Source organism: Ischnura elegans, chromosome 3 (genome assembly GCF_921293095.1).
Source record: "Ischnura elegans chromosome 3, ioIscEleg1.1, whole genome shotgun sequence".
NCBI lineage: Eukaryota > Metazoa > Arthropoda > Insecta > Odonata > Coenagrionidae > Ischnura > Ischnura elegans.
In genome coordinates, this window is record NC_060248.1 from 32,936,122 (window position 1) to 32,956,505 (window position 20,384).

Here is a 20,384-nt window from a genome sequence, read left to right on the forward strand (position 1 = left end):
AAAGGAAAGAAGCCTAGTACCGTGGTAAGCGTTAGTGCTGCGTGCCCGGAAAACAAAAGGCCAGCGGTTCCATGCTTGGTGATTTTTTATCGTGACTATTCTTACCGATTGCCGCGGACCTTATGAATTACGTGATACTTGCGTGATGACCTTGGCAATCACCTTTCTTTTTCTTTGGCATCTTCAATTTTTTAAATGTGGCTCTCATTTTTGCGTGAAACTACATTAATTTGGAGAACTTGTCAAGGTTATTTATTGGATATTTTGCTTGGCTGTTGCATGCAAATTATTCTCCATTCCGTTTAGAGCTTATCTAATCCCATGGGAGATTGCTGCGATTTCATTGCCGTTCTGTTATCATCCATGTATTTACTTCATGTTTTTATATTGCTCTACGGCTGACATTTTAATCTTGATGTGCTCTCGTTATAAGCTCCACAATTGTAAGTGTCTGATATACTGTTAAATTAATGTTCAGGGCATCGAAGTGGCCGTGAAAACGTCATTCACAATTTGATTCGAGATATTTTATAGTGACGTTGTAGTCGTGAAGGTCGTGTTCCTCAAGTTTCGTATCTTTAATTGCCTACCACTCAATGTTTTCGTTTCTCTTTTGCTTGGAAAAAGTTTTTCCCAGCGTATAGATAGAAATATTTTCTGAGTGTTGCTGTCTTTATTGCATAGATAATTTGCTCATCTTTCACGATACATTTTTTGCGTATTATGAGAAAGGCACCATTGTGATCTTATAAGAAATTAGAATCGAAAATGAAAATATTTCATTTATTCCTTTCATATTTATGAGAGCGTAGCACTTCCAAAGCTACCGTAATCGTGTGTCCCACTTCTTAATTCTTCCTTCTTCCCTGACAATGTTATGGTAATTAATTTTGTCAACGTTTTACCCCTCCTAGTCGATATAATTATAACATCCAGCTACCGGCTGATCCTTTCGGACAGCTTTCTATAACGAGAGTAATTATTCTCTCTCGGGTTCATCCAGTGGTTGGCAATTAAAAATGATCCCCAAGTGGCGGTTACCGTGTAATTCTGCAAGATTAAATCAAGTGTAATTGGATATGTAATGGGGCTAGCATGTTTTTTGTCGTCATCTACAACTTATGAAATGCATCAACCTTTCCCTCATCTGCGTTCCTCCTCCCTCACCCCTCCATCGTCTCTCCATCTCCCTCCCACCCCCACACCCCTTCTCCCACTCGCTGCTTTGCTTCCGCCTGGGCCACACCCATCCCTCGAAATGATGTGCTAGCTCAGGCACAGTGTTGCCGTTCAAACATTTGATGTCCCGCAAAAATCAGGGTCTCTGATCACACAAGTTCCTGACGTTATCCTGTCAACAGAGAAGCCTCTCTTTGACGGATTTCGGTTTTCCTCATCGTCGTCATTCATGCTTAGTGGAGACCATCGTCATCAAAGGTTATATACCGGTGAAGGTGGATTTAAATGGAGCATGCGCTGAATTTACTTATCCAGCTCGGCATAAACACTATTAATGTTCACTCTTTCCATGAATCCTGTTTTCCTCCTCTGTCTTCCATTTACCCTCCAGCCTTTCCTCGAACACGTTTTCGTCACCTTTTAACTCACAATCAGCACTTTCTCCATCCAAACACTGTTTCTCCTCTCATTTTCTCTCCTACTTTCCACCCCTCACCCACCATGTTAGGCACTTCACCGTTTCTTTCCCTGGCCTTCATCCTCACAATTCTGTTCTAATTTCGTTTTCCATTCCAATCCCACATTGTTCAAACTTCCGCTTTTTTATTAATTTCCTTTAGAGATAAAACTTTACTTACTTGGTATCCCGTGCAAACTGAATTTAAATATTTCAGGTGAATGAAAGTACGGTTTTGACTTATTTTATCAAAAGTGGAATTTTATCAACTTCCAGTAATAATTATCACCATTACCAGGTCCCAGGTTAGTATGAAAATACATCGATGTTTCCCTGAACGCAGATATTGCGATACGTTGCGATTTTGCCATGTTGCACCGACCCGAATTCAAGGAAGCGTCAGATACTTTTTATAAATATTTTTTTTTCAAAAATTTGCATAAATCTTTCCACAAAAACCGCTTAATTGTGAAGAACCCTACCGCGTTCGACGAAACACGTAATCGATGTGTAAACCACGTAAAATGAAATCTGCGTTATGGAAAGGCGCGTTCGTTTGACACTCACTGTCCTAACGTGGATGTAAGAAGTGAATTTGAAATGTATTGAACTGCTAAAATAAATGACTAGACCATGATTTTCTCCTGCTCTATATCCAATCCTCGAAAATACAAGCAATCTTTCTCGTACTTCTTTCTGACCTTATTTTCAGATCCCGTATGGACCACAGGGAATAAGATAATAAATAAAACATGTCCTAGAAAACTTTGCGTTTCTCGTTTCAGTCCTTAATAACTAGTGACGCCTGATGATTCAGTTTTTCTAAGCGTTGCCCAAGGAAAGTAAATTATTGGTAAAATACCATTTACAATTAATTATAGATCTATGAATAACTGTACTAAAAGATAGCATCTTTAACGGACTATTTAAAGTTTTCCTACCGATGGTAATTTTAAGATACCAATGAAAGTCTCTGAGAAAATTCTTGGAAGGTTTTTCAAAAAGTAATTATCAAATTTGCGGCCTATGAGAACGAATTATGCTGCAAGTCTACCGTCAAGAAAATGCTGCAGACTCACTGAGGTTGCGATATAGGTCCATCTAAAGTCGTCTCTTTCATCAGCTATCATCGCCTCCCTTGGTCATCCGCCCACTTTGCCCTGATCGAAGCATAATACATTGTTATGCCTCCTCTGCTGGAGAAAGTTACTGAAGGGTGGGAAACCCGATAGACAAGTTTGCTTAGCTGTCTTCTCAATTCAACGCGACGCTTCGCGCGTGAATGACCTTCGCAGTGTTTTAACCTTGGCCTTTGAATCATTTAGTTTTTTTGTGGCTCCCAATGATAAATTTTTACCCTTTAGTAACTTTGTCACTCTAAGAATATTGAAAAATATTTTTGCAATGAGAAACCAGAAATGGCAGTGACTGTAAGTGAACTACTCCGTTCGCTGCGAACAATCTGGGCGTTAATCATCTAGTGCGAATGGAGACCTTCGTTCGGGAGAATAGAGAAAGTGCGCTGTATTTCAAGCGAGGAAATGCTTAAATCATTCACTTAAAAAACATTCGGCCAAGTTAACATGAAATGTCTAATTTGTGCGTTCTCGTTATTTCATTTTGCGTGTTGTTGAAAATATTGCGACACGAAGCTAGTGACAAAGGGAGTCTTGTAGTGACACCGGACAAATCAGTCAATGGGTCTGTTAATTAGAGCTTGTGTTGCAACTTTAGAGTTTACCCTTTCTTGGCCTCTTGGAGACGGAAGATCTTATGACTGTATAGTGTGTAGGTTTCTCATTACATCACCGGATTTTCATTTGACCATAATGCCCTGCTAATTTATTTTTTCCTTTGCCTGTTTAGCGTAAAGAATTTCATAACATACCTACTTTTAAGAGCTATTCCCCTTCGCCTTAGTGTGAGATAGGAGGTGGAATTTTTTTCCATTTGAGTCCTGGAAATGAAAAATATCTAGATGAGGTGTGTTTTAAGTAAAGAAATTTGTGATTTCGAAGAAATTATTGTGCTGAAAAAAATATATTTATAATCACGTAATATTTCAAACTCAACTGGTAATTTCCGTGGTAACGTAGGTTTCTGCTAGTCGCACTGCAGACTTCGCGACGAAACTGTTCGTCCAAAATGACAAATATGTGAAATTTACTCTTTCTTATTTAAAATGAAGTAATTTCACCTATTAATGTTTCAAAATATTGATTGAGAAGTTCCACCCCTGAAAGATTACACAAGAAAATCACTTGAAGGTGGTTTTTATCGCCTATAAAAAGGTACAGAAGGGTACAGAAGGTATAAATGATTTTAAAGACATGCAGTATAATTACGCTGGCTCTCTTTGGTGCAGAAACTGTAGTTAACACTGAAATTTCCAAATGAGCATGAAATCAAATATTTTTATAAAAGCCATGTTTCATCATAGTTTATTCAATAATTTCGTCGGTAAACCATACATTTCTTCGAATTCACAAACTTTTTTGTAATCAGTGTGGAGCTTCTTTTTTTGATGCTATTCGGTTTAACACCAAGTTCTGACGATGAGAGAATCTCACCTTGAGTTTTTTTAGAAGAGTTGTCCTCAACGGTATGGCTTATTTGACCCATTACCTCTTCGTATAATAGTTAAGTACTTTTCAGGTTACCCTGCCAATACCTCTTTCCTAATTGAAAATGATCTGAATACCAAACAATTTTATTGCGTTAACAATTTTATCACCCCCGTGCTGTTATTTCGTGTAATTTAATAGTGTTTTCTGATCTTTGATGAAGAAGATGGAGAAGAAAGGCTTAATGCGTTTGAGACACTAATATGGAGGAGGGTGGGGAAGATTAGAAGGCAGAGGAACAAGGCAGTGTTAGTAGCCAATGCCATACGAGGAGAAATGTAATCTAGAGGAGTCACGGAAATGTCTCCTAGGTATTGTGGAATGCTCGTTGGTTAATGGCTTGGTGAGGATATTTGAAGAGATATTACAACATGTGGTTTGTACCGAACGGAAAGAGTTAACGGATCCCAAGCGCTCTGGGGGTGTTGGGCAGCAGAACCAGTCAATCTGGGAAGAATTCCTTTATGCCTCTCAGTGGGACTATTAGGCAGAAATTGAGCTTCCTTTTTATTTAGGATCTATTTATTTTGAATCGAGACTATCCTTTTTCCTTGATATTTATTCGAGACGATAAGGTTAGAATGTTCTGGAAATGGTCGCGGACCATCTCAAACTTTTTCATGACCATGTTTTTCACGGACCGGGTTATTTTGCGCTATTCAAGTCCGCATTTCTGTTCCAACTCTTCTCTTTGCTCTTCACGGAATCGCAGTCAACCAAGAGAGGGACTCCAGTCTCCTTTGAATTTTCATTCTGAGTTTAATTTGCTAAAAAGTCTGGCTTCTCTGGTGACTGGGGAATGAAATCTCGGAGCTCTTACCGCAGAGCTTATTTTCATTCGCGTCGCTGATGTGTTTCCTCGGTAGGGTGAGTTGACTTCGAGTTTCTAAATTTGTTGTGCGGTAGAAGAGAGAAACGTGGACTAAACTTGGTCGTATTGAATTCCTTTCATTTCTTATTTCGCAGTATCTTACGAATGAATCTTAAATTCATTTTCGTGGTGCGTGATTTTTTGAGCGATTTCCATTGCTTTCTCATTGTAGACTTTGGTTAATCTTATTCAATAAATTTTAATTTATTCATTCAATTTTTATAGTGTTGAGTAGATTGCAGATTATTTTCGGAGCTTTTAGTCGGTAGATCTCGATAAAGAGACATGGGAATGAAAAACTGTGGATGAGATGGGTGAGTGACTGAGTCAACATAAGGGATATGGGAATATAAAGTATAATAGTGTGGTTCCATAACATTTTTTAATGCCTAAATGGAAAGATTATTACTCTTTGAGTAAGCATTTCACGCTTTGAGATTTTTAAATGACGATATCAATTTTTCACGATTAAATGAAAAGTGAAAATTTTCAAGATCGCGAAAACGCGACGGCTAAGTATGAATGCTGGGAAAAGTCCGTGTGACGCATTTCTAGTTCCCGCTACCGCCGTGTGAGGTGACCTTGGGGCGAGGATATGTGCGCCGCTGTGATGGAGGCTATTAGCAGGTAGCAGAGTACCCTGTTATCAGGTAGCGCTTGGCTTAAATAAGGATTATTAGTACCTTATCAAACGTAGGAAACTTTCCGACCAAAGGCAGTTTTAATAGGTGATTATTAAGAGATGTCTCCCTGAGCTCTGTTCCTCATGCACGCATTGCTAATCTCAAACTATGTAAAACTGCTATCTACTCGTATAGAAACTAGGTCCCTGTGACGTCGAGTGAAGTGGCATCGCATGGGCGCCAATCTGGCCGTTTTCAAATGCGGTTAAAATTGACCATTGCCATTCGTCTAAACTGGGATTTCTCAAACCAAATAATTTTTATATTATGAATATACTAATGGTGGGTAAGGAATCGCAATCAATGCCTTTCGTTTTCTTTGATGAAGGAAACTACCCTATTATCAGCATTCTTGGGCACTTCTGCTACTCTCGGAATCAGGTGTGAAATCTTAGATTGGGAAACTATTATCAACTTGACCCGACTCTGTAAGTAAAAGAGTTTTCGCTGTCAGTTCTATCTCTCTGCTTGATTGCCGCGTGATTTCATTCTACGGGTTAACTTACGTATTTAAATTTTCAATTATGCTCTTCATGGACAAAACGTGGAGGAGATACATAATTCCTCATGACCATGATTTATTTATAATAATAACGATATATTTACTGAATTTTTTATGCCTCGGCATCTATGAAAATTCTTCCCGAATGAGTATGTAGGCATGTTTTTGAAGAGATTTGAAATTTCAATATTTTCCATTTACCTCTGTGGGTGCTTACTTTAGATTGCATATCGTTGTACTATCCTACTTTTGGCGATTATTTAGACGGGTGAAGGATTCGGCCCATCAACGGCAGTTTTAATTAAAATTTAAACTCATTTATAACACTTTCGCGGCCGCTAAAGATGATGGCTTTTATCCCAAGGAGTTGATTAAAATTGCAGCACTTTTTAGCTCCAAAAGCGTCTCTTGTAAAATTTCCTTTTTCCTCTCATATTTCACGTGTCTGGGGATATATGAGATTTTAATTTTTTTAAACAATCACTAACTTCATATTCAAGGGGAGTCCTTTATTTTGTCTCGTGAATGAATTTCCTTGGTGCACCCCAAAACGTCTGGCTGCATCCCATTTCCCTCGATTCTCAGGATAAGTAGCCGGGCACGGTGAGATTATGTTTCCGGAAGGAATTTAAAATCTCGGGGAGCGAGGCATTAATTGTCGGTGAAAACTTCGAAACTTTCGCGGGATTTCGGTCTAGTAATAAATTTCTCAACGCTCTCCAAAGTTGCCTCGTTTGTAAACTTTGGTAATTAAAAATTTCACACTTGCCGTCTTTTCGTGCCTCGCGGAGTACATTACGGTGTGGGCAATTTCAATAATCTCGTATATCACTTATGCAGGCATAACACAGCGCCTTGTATTGATGCCGTTATTAACGCTATTATCTAGGCTTGCTCTACAAGGAATGGTTCAAGTTCAATATAACGGCGGGGAGCCTTTATCTCTCAACTCTTAAGTACACGCTTGCAGGGGAAACTGCGGGCGAAGAAATAAATAAAACTAACCGCTAAATTTCTCTCTAAAGGACTAGGTAATTTTCTGTAAAATTTAAGATATAAATTAATAACGAATGATTCTCCAGAGGTACGTGTTGTGTGAATATAATGCTGTTTGCATTGGAAATTCAGCCAATATTTATGTTGTAGACTTCAGTTTTCATGTACAGGCTACGATGTACCTTTAGCTGTATCCTACTCTTTCTAATTCTATTCTCGTCGTATGGTAGATGAAAGTAGTTGACAGTTGTCGAAATTTCTAAAAGAAAAATAAATGGAAGAACAAATCTTCCCATGCAGAGTGTATGTGCTGCAAATGTGGGTTAGCTCTTTCACGGCGAGAGTGTTGGAGAAGGAAGTAACCAGAGCTTAAATATCCGATTAGCGATTGTTGCAGAAATGAAATTACTGCGAATATCCTTGTGGAAGCGAAAATTTAAGCTCGTTAGGGGCGGGGGGCGGTGCTGCTGGTGTGAGCGTTCGTCTCCAGTGACTGGAGCGCTGCCTGCTGGTGATGGCCGAGCGCTTTCTCCCGTTTCATCGCGGGATGTGTCGGTTGATGGAAAGGGGGAAGGAAGGCGGTGTTCTCCTTTTCACCCTTGAGAATGAAATCGTTCCATACTCATCTTCTTTCACTCCCGTGGGACAGGTCAGCTTGGTGGAAAAAAAATTAGATGAATACCCCGATTTTTGCGTAGTATCGCTACTTTTTGATGGTGATATTCCAGCTAATAAAAATCTACTATTTAATCCTGTCAAGTGTCATGGGTCACTAATTTAGTCAGTCATTGATTCAATCGGTAGGTTGCTTTGCATAGGTGAGGGTAGAGATCCTCCTAGACTAAGCCATCACGTGAATTTCTCTCATAAGGGAGGTTAGGTCAGTAATATCCCTGAGATACTCCGAGAATGTTGAAATTCATATCCTAGGGCTTCATCCAGGATGGCAGACTTCGTTTCCGAACTGTCTATCTAATGGACCACCGCGCTCCTCGATTGTAGAGATACTGAATCTACTTTTAGCTTGTAGTCTTATCTAGCATAGTATAATTACTACAACATTCAATCAAAATAAATTGCTTTTCTGAGCAAGATAAAATGCGCAAAAGTTAATAGTAAATGATAATATAATATAATTTCGGAGTTTTTATTAAACGATATTTACCAATCTCAGTGTGGAAAATCGTTTTTCAATGCGATTAATAGACCCGATATAAGTCAAATCACGTTTAAAATTCAATTAAATTAGAAGTGAAATAACTTTATTCTGTTCATAAGAGGCTGCTCCAACCACCTTCATTGCATGTTCCTCTTGCGGAACTGAAGTGGACTTTCGGAAGGTCCTGATGCACTAACGGTTAAATTTCTAAACGGACTAGTTGGCTAATTGGTAAGGCCGCTGGGTAATGAGGTCTCTTGTACTTTCTCACGTCAGATGTCTATGTGGGAAAGAATGTGCTTGTAGCGGTGGGAAGTGTACGGTAAACATTTGTAATGAAAACAGGAGAAAATTGATAAATAAACTTAAGAACTTTCCTGATATGATTTCCGCTCCGTGTGAATTATTGATTGGTCCAGTGTGAAGGTGAATGCATATAGATTTGACTGGATTGGTGTAAGACTGGTCAAATTATTTTATGCGGCTGATGAAACCTTATGTTCATGAACTACCATGAAGTACAATCGCCGTTGTTTTAATATGAGTGGAATAATGTTCTAATTGAATGATGTGCAATCCACATCATTCAATGAGAACTATGCACATGCACATGCAATGAGAAACTATGCACATTGCGCTTAGTTTTTCGCGGTAGTGTGTGTGCACGTTGAATTGTCCTTGTTTGCGAAACAGAGATGGGTAAGATAAGGGTGGCGTCGACAATAATGGCAATTTATCAAGAGGGAGATGTTAGACAACGCTCGTACCTGTTTGAAACTGACTATACTGTAGTATTATGGAGGCAAAAGGTCACAGATAGAATGCTGCGTGAATTTGGATTGGAGAAAGGGAGAGGGTGAATATTAAGCTTGTCCTAATCGGCTGAAAAATTAATTCCTAATTTTAAAGTGATTATTTTGAAATTTTAGACCGATTTACGAATATTTTGTTTTCACTTCACTCTAAAATCTTCTTCTTAGTGCAACTACCCCAAGTTAGTATCAAATGGTTCTTCAGAGGTATTGAATTTAGATTTACCAATTTTATTCTTTGCATAAATTAATGACTGGCATCCTGATACGCAACTTGTATTAAAATAAATGAGACGTTTATCAGTGGTTGGTTGCAGTTACGCTTTCTTGACGCATATTAATGTTTCCTAATCGTGTGCTTAGCAATCATTTAAAATCTGAGATTCATAATATGGAAGTCTGAATTGGACCAAGCATCTTTTAGCATTCTTTATTTTTCGGAGAAAGAACGAATTTCTATGAACATTTTCTTATCTATTTAGCGAAATACTCCTCATATTTTATTAAGTTGGATCTGGGGAAATACTGTGCGTTTCTGAGATGATGTTCATCGCGTCTCTCTGAAAGATAATTCTTCTTAATAGCTCAAGCCATCCTAGCCTAAAACGATGCATCCCAGTCTCTAGCAAGCGCCACACGGATGACAAGTATTGCAATGAATTCCACGCTGAACCGAGCTGTAGAGGAGAGTGTGCGCATAGGGAAAAAAGGTTTTTCTTCCTGATAAAATTTTCCCTTTGCGGGAGAGTTGCGAAATGATATCAGGATCTCACAAACAAATTTTTTTCAAATCGGATGATATTAACCTCTGCCACGCGAATTCTAAAGGTTAAAATTATCGAAAAATCAGGCTGATTTCAGAATCGAACGGTTATGAAGACTAATTTTATGTAATTATAGGATAATGAATACTTTTAGAGTGGATACATGCTTAAAGTTTACAAAAATGAAATTTGAAGTTTATTTGACAAAATCTATGGTTCAAACAATGTCTTTGAATAAACAACAAAATTAGGGTATAAACCACCCGCAAAACACAACTCATTTTTCCCTAGGTAGAGCATCGTTTCGGAAATTCCATTTTGGGGGCTAAATTGCAGATAAAATAATATTTATTTCGATTGAATTTCATATTTTAGTAAATAATTCATCATATAGTAGTAAATAATCCCACAAAAAGTAATAATTAGTGAATTATTTCAAATTAACATCAATCATATTGGCGTATAATGTACCTGTGGAGCTATTTTCAACAGGAAATTCAGCCAAGGCTGAGAAAGAGCAGAACCTTAACACCAAGCATTTCACTAAGTAGCTCTCTGCCAGTTTAGTGAAGAAACTGCTCAGAACTCACCATGAGGAACTGGCAACCATCGAGTTCAATGGACCATTAACAATACAGCTTGCCCTAAAGATCTTTTGTATGAGCTGTTTTTCTTCGAGTGATCCCAGCCGTTGCTCATGATCTCCGTTGTCTTTATTCCGTCATTCTCCTTCCTTGCGGAATGGTTACCGGCATTATTTCCATTGGCAGAGCTTTCGGTAATTGCGCGGACTCCAAAATGGGAAATTTTGCCCCAAGGAGTCTTTTCCGCTCTTTTTCTTTTTTTTTAAACGTCCGCGTAAATAGCTCACAATTTCTTGCCATTCACATTCTCCTTTCTCTTTTTTTATTTTTGGCCCTAGTCGTTTTACTTTCTTCCATTAAAAGATAGTCCTACTGATAAATAAGTTTTAACGTTTAAGCCCTTCGTTGAGCTTTTACCCGGTGAAAGTGATTCTGGAAAGGGCTTTAAGGACGTAGTCCGTCGATCTACTTCGTTTGGAAAGCCTCCATGAATAGTTAATGCGTGGCTGCGTCGTGAAAATATATTACTTAAGTGGATAATCATCATTCTTAGGATGTTTGAGTAACTTAGCGCTTAATTCTTTCGCGTAAACTTGAATTGATTATTTAATGGCAAAGGTATTTCCTTTTGGAGTCAAATAGATCGAAGGGAATGCATGTGAAACGGGCGCTATTTCAGTCTTAGATTTTTTAGTGAGATGTGGTGTACGTGTTAAATCTTCGAAGCACTCTTTCCTAATCCTTTTTAACATTAAAAATTGGTATTCGCCAAGTGTGTTTCATTAATCAATAGGTATATGCTTTCGTAAAAAAATACATCGGTTGAATTTAGTTGGGAATTAGTACCTATGAAATGTGGATAAAGATTAACAGATTATTTTTATTTAGGAAGTCTATAGTAGATAAACGTGCATTCGTACGGAGATAAATGATCCATTAAGTTTCATTTTGACGATAACACTAAGGCGCCTTCCAGATATTGTTATTCTCACTTGTTCTGCGAAGCTTGAGGCCAAATTTGCCTTACTTCTTACGTGCTGGCAATTAATTTATCACACCATCTTATTTTGGAATTGAGTTTTTATATATTTTGCGTTTTCTTCTCCCACTCTCAAAGGTTAAAAATGGCTGTTGTTTGTACTTCGTATACTATTGGAATGAGTTTGCGCGTTACTGAATTCATACGTAGTATAAAAGGATGAACATCATCTGACGCTTGGATGTAGGTTGGTAGGCAATCCAAATACGTTAATATTTCTTCTAAGTTGAATATGAAACTGTGAATGTCAAATGCGTCTCCTATTCAGTTTCATGTTATACCTGCTTGTAGAGTTAATACGGAGTATTCTTCCACGTAATCACATAGACCTTTTACCATCCTCTCACCTTTCTTGTTCGGAGTGAACCTCCTTCGGCAACTCTCTTGGGTAATGAAATATTTTTGCTTTTTTTACTTCAAATATATATCTGTCACCAGCTGTCTTCAAAGTTGACTATGACGAATATAATTTTTGGTTTTTTTCCCGGCGAACAATTGCAGTGAAGTTTTCAGGAATCCAAACCAATTTGGATTCCTGAAGACGATGGGCGAGTTGTCCATCGAAACGTTGGAAGGAGAAATGGAGGACCTGACCCGGTGCGAAAGCCGAGAAAACTTGACTATGACGAGGTCACGAAAAATTCGCGAACATTGATATTCGCTATCACTCATAGCGTAAGGTATTGTGAAACATTTATTCGTGTGAATTTTAATGAGGAGTGCCAACTCTTAGTGTAATTTGCACTGTAGAGATTTTGGATTTGAACTTTGGAGCAATATTTTCGAAATGCCTTATCTGTATGGCGAGTTATTCTTCTATTTATTCGTCAGGATGTCGTTTTCCTAACTCTGGTATGTAATTCCATTAAGATTTAAATTAGTCCATACTTACTTTCGTCAAGGAACTTGGGTGTTGTTGAATCAGCTGATTTCTCGACGGAGATAATAATCGTAGCACATGCAAGGCATTGGCAGACATTTTACGGTTCTGTAGCGTGATGATTATCTGGTCATGCAACTTCAGGAGCCGTTGACATGCAGGCCTCCCTTTACCCTGGAATATCTTGGCTCTTCTAATGCGTTCCCTGCCCCATTGTAGCAATCTTCAGCTGGAAGGGAATGTTTGTTATCGCTTGGCTGGTTCCGTTCGCCTTCACAACGCGTCTTCTATCTTAAGAATGCTTTTGGATCATCGTTTTATCTATTCCGCCCTCTTTGCTGTTGCTGGGTGCTTCAAATACGGCAAATCCGTGGTGTGGCGCAGGGCGAAATTTATCTTTCATGTTTATACTTCGTTTTTCTGGAAGATGAGAATTGCCTCGCTAATTAGTAGTGAATCCTGCTTGTGATTTAGTACGGCTGTTGTGAATTTCATGGCTTGTCACCATTTAGTGCCGTTGCATGTTACCCAGAACAAATCCTCTCGTATTTATGTCCCACACATCAGCTTTTATTTCCCTTTATGAGAAGACGTATTTATCGCTTGATTGAAAGTCGTTGATAAAATGCCAAGGCTCGGGTAAACTCTCGTTGGGTCATTGGCTGGCGGTCTTCGTCTTTGCTGGCGTTCTTTTTCAACATTCACGAGAAGGACGTTCGAGGCGATCAGACACAACAGCGCCTTTTCATTCGCTCGAACGTCATTTTCCTTCCAGTTGCATTGCCAAGAAAAGACATACGCCGAGACGTGCGTTTCTTTATAACGCAGCGCTCAGACGTCTTGGAACAACAGCGTTCTGCGGGAATATCGAATGGCTTACTTACTGCATTGTCTCGTCGGCATAGGCGTCTCTACGAATATTACCATAGATAATCCTCAATCTGACCTCTGTAAGTATTGTCACCCTGCGCGCATTTAAATAAGTTTACAAAAGTCGCCACTCGTGTCGCTGACGGGCAAATTGATCCGAGTTTCACGGGGAAATAAGGCATAATTAGTGGTATTAATCGAAATTTATAACATGATAATGTGATCTATCAAATTCATTACTTTGCAATGCTATTCCTTGCATTTTACTGCAAAATATTCGAAAAAAAGTGGATCGTATTACACTCATCACCGCGGCGCGGACATTTTTGAAAACCGATTAAAATGCGACCGAAGTGGCAATAGAAATCAGCCCTCTACCGGATGGAATTGGGCCTCCTTTATGAAGTACCCTTGGGCGTGTCTCCAGTGCGTTCCGTGGCAAATCTTCACGATTACAGGCGAATAGTTCTTTCATACTATAAACTCATCGTCTTGGGTGAGGAAGGGGAATACATTGAGATGTTATGTATACGGCCGATTTCGTATATGTGTTGTCCTCCGGTGGCTCTCTTTCTCGGATTATGGAGGAGCTCAATTGTTATGAACTCAGGGAAAGCCGATAAAGGATTTGAGATTGAAATCGAATTCAAAGAAAGTTGGAAACACAAATGTGTCACTTGGAAGAAATTACTTTAGCGAAGCAAAGACTTTAATGGGCCGTTAATCAACCACCAGTGATGCCTTACTTTCTTAGAAGACCATCTCAGAATAAATTCGGTTTATGTAGTCGACTTAATTATTTTACAGTGCCCAGAGCCATGAAATGCCGATTATAATGCTCATTAATGATCAATATATGTCTTCTATTAATGGATCACCTGGAATTGCGACGGTGTACAATTCTTAGTAGTCGACGACCGTCGGTATTTGATAATCTCATTAGACAATTTATCATGCAAGTTCTCAATGGGGCGCAAGTGTAACCTTGAAAACCCAAGCAATCTAGTGTAAAATGTATTGTTTTATCAGAGAGACCCATGATAAGAATTAGGCAAAAGCTATAGCTTCTAAATCGTAGGTAGTATTTTTTTACTTCATATTCATTTGGTCTTTGGCTTTGTAGTTATTCATATAATAGACTTAATGTATAAGGGGGGTCATGAACACTACGCACATGGACACATTTAGAACCCTCGCGAAAAAATCTTAAACAAGCATGTCCTCGTCGCTTACTTTCCGTTTCATCCTCGCTGTCTGCGAATCGGCGGAGAGTAGGAATCCGGGAGACGTAAACACAGGGACGGGGTCGCAATAAATCTGGACAACTCACTCTCGCCGTGCTCATCTCCATTTGGAATGACGGCGGCAACTCATCGCGCCACTAAGACCCCCTCGTGATTATTCTCCGCCTGCGAAAGTTTCCTTCGCCAGATGCCTGGCGGAGATAATTCCCCACAGGCTTACGTACTAACCGGGCAGTTTGTTGTCGGCAGTAAACTTACGAGTCGTCAAACCCCGTCGGGCCTCCATCAAAAAAGTGCTTGTTTCCCTTCCTCGCAGATTCGTGAGCATGAGTTTGCGCATTCGGAGGAAAGACTTGGATCGATGTGGTGTAAGCATCGCCTACGCTCTTTCAATCCTCTTTCTACAAGAAAGTCTTCCTTGGTTTCGAATGGATTCTGTGAAAAACAGGCTTCTCATTATGTTGAGGACAATCTATGGAATTTTTCTCCTCCCTCTGGTTTATGCCACATTGTCCGCGACATGTTATACCGTGTATCATTGGCGGATTTTGGGGGGGAGAACGAGAGCTCGTGCTCCCCTAGAAGATAAAAAATAGACAAGATTTTTAATACTGCTATCATTCCATTCGTTTTATTTTGTAATTACGTAGCCTTAATAATTTAATTGCATGTTAATAATTTTCATATTAAAATAAATAATATATCGCATAGTAATTGTTGTATGTTGTTTTTAATCTCAAATGTAAGAAGACCATTTGCCTGTCAGGCCATTTTAACCCCCCTCCAGAAAAAAATTCGAAGCCCGGCCTTGCCATGTATTTTTCTGAGCCATATTCTGCTAGATTCGATTTTTGTTCGGTGAATGTTACGACTTCAGTGGCCAGACTTTATCGTAACTTTCATAAATTTTATCCCTGCATGTTTCTTTTCATCTCAGTGTATCTTTTCTCACTATAATTTATTTTTTGATAATGCCACAAACTCACTTTTATCCTCCAAGGTCCTCGATGTTCCTGGTATAAAAGCATTTTTAAGATCGGAAAAATATGTGAATTTTATAGGCATTAAGCTCCTTCGGCTAATTTTTAATGCGTCAATTTTGATGCACAACGGGATTCCTGTTTAATATGCCCTCCAAGTATGGTATGTTCTTAAATGCTGTTGGCTAATGAGTAATTTTGAGAACATACCGTCTGTTACTGGACTTGTATTGCATTTTTTCGAGAAGGAATGCTCTCGAAATGTCATTGCCATTTATATGCTCGATCTTGAAAAGTTTCTCGGGAAATTATTCGAGGTTGGGATAATTTAGTCTCCATTGGTTTTTATTGACCACTTTCCCTCTGCCAACTGGAATGAATAGCACCCATTTACTTCCCCTCGCGAAGTAAGGGAACGGCAGCACGATAGGTCTGCGGAAACGGTGAATTTAATCGTGGGAATCACCTGCGTCACTCAGAGATTTATCTTTCTGGCAGAAAAAAATGACAAGTTTCGGACGCTCGCTCCCGTTCGAAATCGTAAACATTTCAAAAGTTTTAAATAACCTTCTTCTTTCCCATGAAGAGACGCGTTTTACAACTATTCCACCAATGTATGCAAACTCATCCACTTGAGAATGACGAAAATGAACGCTTGACGCAAGGGAATAAAAGAAATACTTAGGAATATAAATATGGGTTTACTGTCATATTTATAGTTTATTTCTCCGAAGTATTCGGATCGCTCTTCCGCCGATGACGCGAGTGGTGACATTTGTATTTGCTGTGGGTGATTATGCATTCAATGGCCAACCAGTAGTAGAACATTTTAAAATAAAAGGTAGTTGCACGTATCCACAATTATTTTAATGCATACAACGCGTTTCGGCTCACAGAGCGACGTACGAGACAAGTAGTGATAATATTTTTTTATTCTACTTATTCCTAAATTGCAAAATACATGTATACACTAAATAAAGCAGTAAAGTAGAATATTGGTACCCCTTAGGTATACTTGAATAGAGGTTACCATCATTTCTTAAAAAAAAGTGGCTGGTGCTGATTTAAAAACATAAAAAAACATAATAGGGCAAAAACAATATAGATAATCAAATATATGTGTGCTGTACAAGGTCGGAATAGGGAAAATAAAATTAAAGTATAATAAAAAAACAATGCAAATACAAAATTAACCATGAATTTGAAGAAGAATAGAGAATTTTTTAGAAAAACTTGTAGAAGGGATTAATTTTAACAATGAAAATGAAAAATAAATAACAAATGTAAATCATCAAGATTAGACAACAACTTATAACAATTTTTAAGTGCTACTGTTTTTTTATTTCAATGTGACAATTTTCCATTATTTCGTGCCTGAATTGGTTGAATTTATTCGAAACTTGATCTATCGTAATATTAGTGCTTAGGACCCAGGTCCCCCTGCACGATGGGGAGATAAAATATTCAACTGTGAGCCCCTAGTCGTTGACCTTTGCCCTGCCCCCTGGGGTAATTAATGCGAGAGTGCTCTAGGTGACTACGCAAAAACTGGAAAGCAATGCCAACATTGAATCCTCAACATCAGTCGGATTATGGTAAATTTGGAAAAAGTTACCGAATGAAATACTAATAAATAGTTAACGACAGTTTCGCTGGGATTCCACCAGGTGTCTTCCGGTCGAGGTGTCGAAAACCGCGAAAGATGGAGAGACCCATCAATCAAGAACGCCACGGAAGACTACGAGAGAAGTAATAATTAATAGATTTAATTAAAATTCCGATTCTTCTCCTTATTCGTGACGTACAATTTTGATAAGAATTAAATTTTTAGTGTAAGTAAAAACTACGTGAAAGCAAACACTATGTTCGTAGTCTGCCGCGATATATATCATTCTGTTTCAAACTCGCTCGCATGCGCAGTAGCCGAAATTCGTTCTTGCTCATACTCTTACTCTTTTCATACTTTTACTCTTTGAGATCCTTCCAGGTTTCTCTGCGCCCTTCCTCATTTCCTCTCGAAGAAACTTTCCCTTATCGCCGCATCAACCAACTCGCGATGACGTATCGCACCCCGGCCCATACTACCCAACATAACCCACCCACCCTCAGGGGACTCACGTGTTTTTGAGCGTAAATCCCCGTAAATCCCTTTCATCGGCTGTTCATTCAGGGAGAGCGGGGAAGAGTTTATTTTTTTTCACCCGCAATCCTTCCTCCCCCCACCAGTTCCACCCTCGTCCGCTTTTGAATCCCCTTCCTGCTCCTACACTCTGCCTATTCAATAGAGGAGTGGTGTTTTGCGGTGGGCCAAGTGGAGGAACTCGAGCAAGGGCGGCTGTTTTGTGGGAGTAGAGGTGAGGGAGTAAATGCGTAGTGGGCGGGGAAGCCACGGTTTGGCCGAGAGGAAGAATTTCGTTAGCGGCGCTCTTGAGTTTCGAGTGCCCCCGCGTGAGAGCCGATGCTGATCGAAGGTCCCTGAGTGTCACCCCGTCATAGATGGATATAGGCGTACGGGGCAGGTATACTAAGACGCTTAAAAATAAAGATATTTAATGTGGTACCGTTATCATTACGTTCGTTTTGTTTTGTATAATCAGTAATAGAGTTAAATGCGTTCCAAATTTTGATGCTTTTTTTTACATCTGTCTTGCGCCATCTCCGTCATAATTTTCTCCTACTCTTCGCACCACCCTATGAAGTCTACTATTCTTTGTTATTTATTTGTAACTGCTAAACATTATTTCATCCATTGTTGGTAACGTTTTGCCTAATATTAATTAATTATTTTATTTGTTTTGTGAGTACTCTATAATTTTTCTCATGCTGCTTTTATACTGCATTAAATAAATAAATAAATATATGGGGACTTTAAAAACTTATCTTTCGCACGTAAATTCAGGTATCAAAAGTTATATCCTTAGTAAAATAAAAGAGAAGGTAGCGAACTGAGGTGGTATGACGCGAAAGTCATAAATCGTTGATGTGACAGAGAGAATGCCATGCTAAGATGAAAATAATCCATACTTATTTATCCGCTATTGATCGCAAGTTAATAATAAAAAATATAAGCGGTCTAAAGGAAACATAATAGAAAACTGTCTTAATTGTGTATTGAACTTATTAACTTTTTCAAATTAATAATTTCCCTAATTCGTTAAATCCCTGAATAATTAATAATCTCTGAATTTCACATCGCCGAAATTTTTAATAAGTACAGCTAGTTTTGAATTTCCGCTTTTCGATATGTTTTTTTTTTCAAGTGTGATAACTCATTTCTGGAAAATTTCTAACATATTTATTATTTTGGTAAACTTTTTGGTGGACTTGGATGCTAGCCCAAAAGTCGTTTATGATAGCTTTCTCTCAAAGTCGCATTATTAAACCCAAATATTGAGAAGTTCCGCAGCCAAAATTTATGAGCCGTTATCTTTTCTCTTTTTTTTCGTTTATTTCTCAATTGCACGTGCAAATGGTTGGATGTCTTCGAATGAATGTTCAGTATTTTATTTACTGGTTGCAATCCGAAGTGCACAAATTTATCGCTGTCCTCTTTTCAAGATTTCCGTGCAACAGATAATATAGTCATGGCTCTTATTTCTCTCTCTTTTATTTTTGATGCTGTGCACTTCGCATTGTATTTATGTGGCATTTGGTAGCTTGAACATTTTTTTAAATTTTCATCCGTGAACGTAAAACAAATTAAATTACCAATTTTGGATTTTTTGCGAGCTTCCTTTCACCTTTCACTTCAATTAAGGTTAGGTAGCTAATTTAATATGATGCCAATTTTATTACGCATGCTTATTACATTTGTTAAACGCGTTTCAATCGTTCTTTATGTTTATTTAAAACTAGTTATATTCTTTATGCTATATTCATGGCCGGTTTCTGCTTGATCGCTTAGCCTTTTTGAAATTTTAAATAATTGGGCGTAAATGAACGGTAGATGAGCCTGTGAATAATTCAAATGGTAAGTTATGTGATAAGCGTTCTTCTTCATTTAAGATTTATAAAGACCCCTTCATTAACTATTTGGCTGGCTTTGGAGAAAAACGTGAAAGTGAATTCTAACCAATCTTGTTCGAAAATTTTGGCGTCACCTCAAACCTTGAATCCGAATTGCTTATTTCAACATTAATACACACGTCCAAATATTTTCAGGTATTTGTTCTCGTAATTGGATATCTGGGGATCAGTGGAAAGAATGCGCCTTATCGCTTTAGAGATAGGGAAGATTATTTTTAAGTACTGATTAATTTTAATATTTATCGCGTGTTCGCCTGTTTCATATCATTTGTAAACACATTTCCCGTACATGAAAATTATTACCGAAGTGCGCAAATGCGAAAGTTCTCGCGGTGCCGTATACCAGCCATGATCTTGAGAAAATTTTGCAATTTGGCTTGTGAATATGAAAAATAAACTGTTTTCCAGTCCTTAAAAAAATGTTATGGAATTTTTGTTAAAACCTATTAACTCCTACCTTACTTATTAAAATCCATGTGACTCGATTGTGAGCAATGCTATATTTACACTATATTTGTTTGACGGCTATGCTGACAGCTGCTTGAGCGAAATTTGCTATATTCTTCTTTAGAGGAGTTTTAGAGGAGTTGAATAGAATTAGTATCATATATGTGCTAGCATAATAACTGGTAGATATATTATATTTAATGAAATAAAATTAATGTAATGAATATAGTTAAAATATAAACACACGAATTCAGGAATAACCCAGTA

At 38.3% G+C, this 20,384-nt stretch overlaps 1 protein-coding gene across 2 annotated transcripts in view; it reads left to right on the forward strand.

The window, feature by feature from the left end:
* Positions 1-20,384, forward strand: part of LOC124155636 (cytoplasmic polyadenylation element-binding protein 4-like) — a 559,373-nt gene that overhangs the window by 261,376 nt on the left and 277,613 nt on the right. The gene's annotated exons all lie outside the window — the stretch shown is intronic.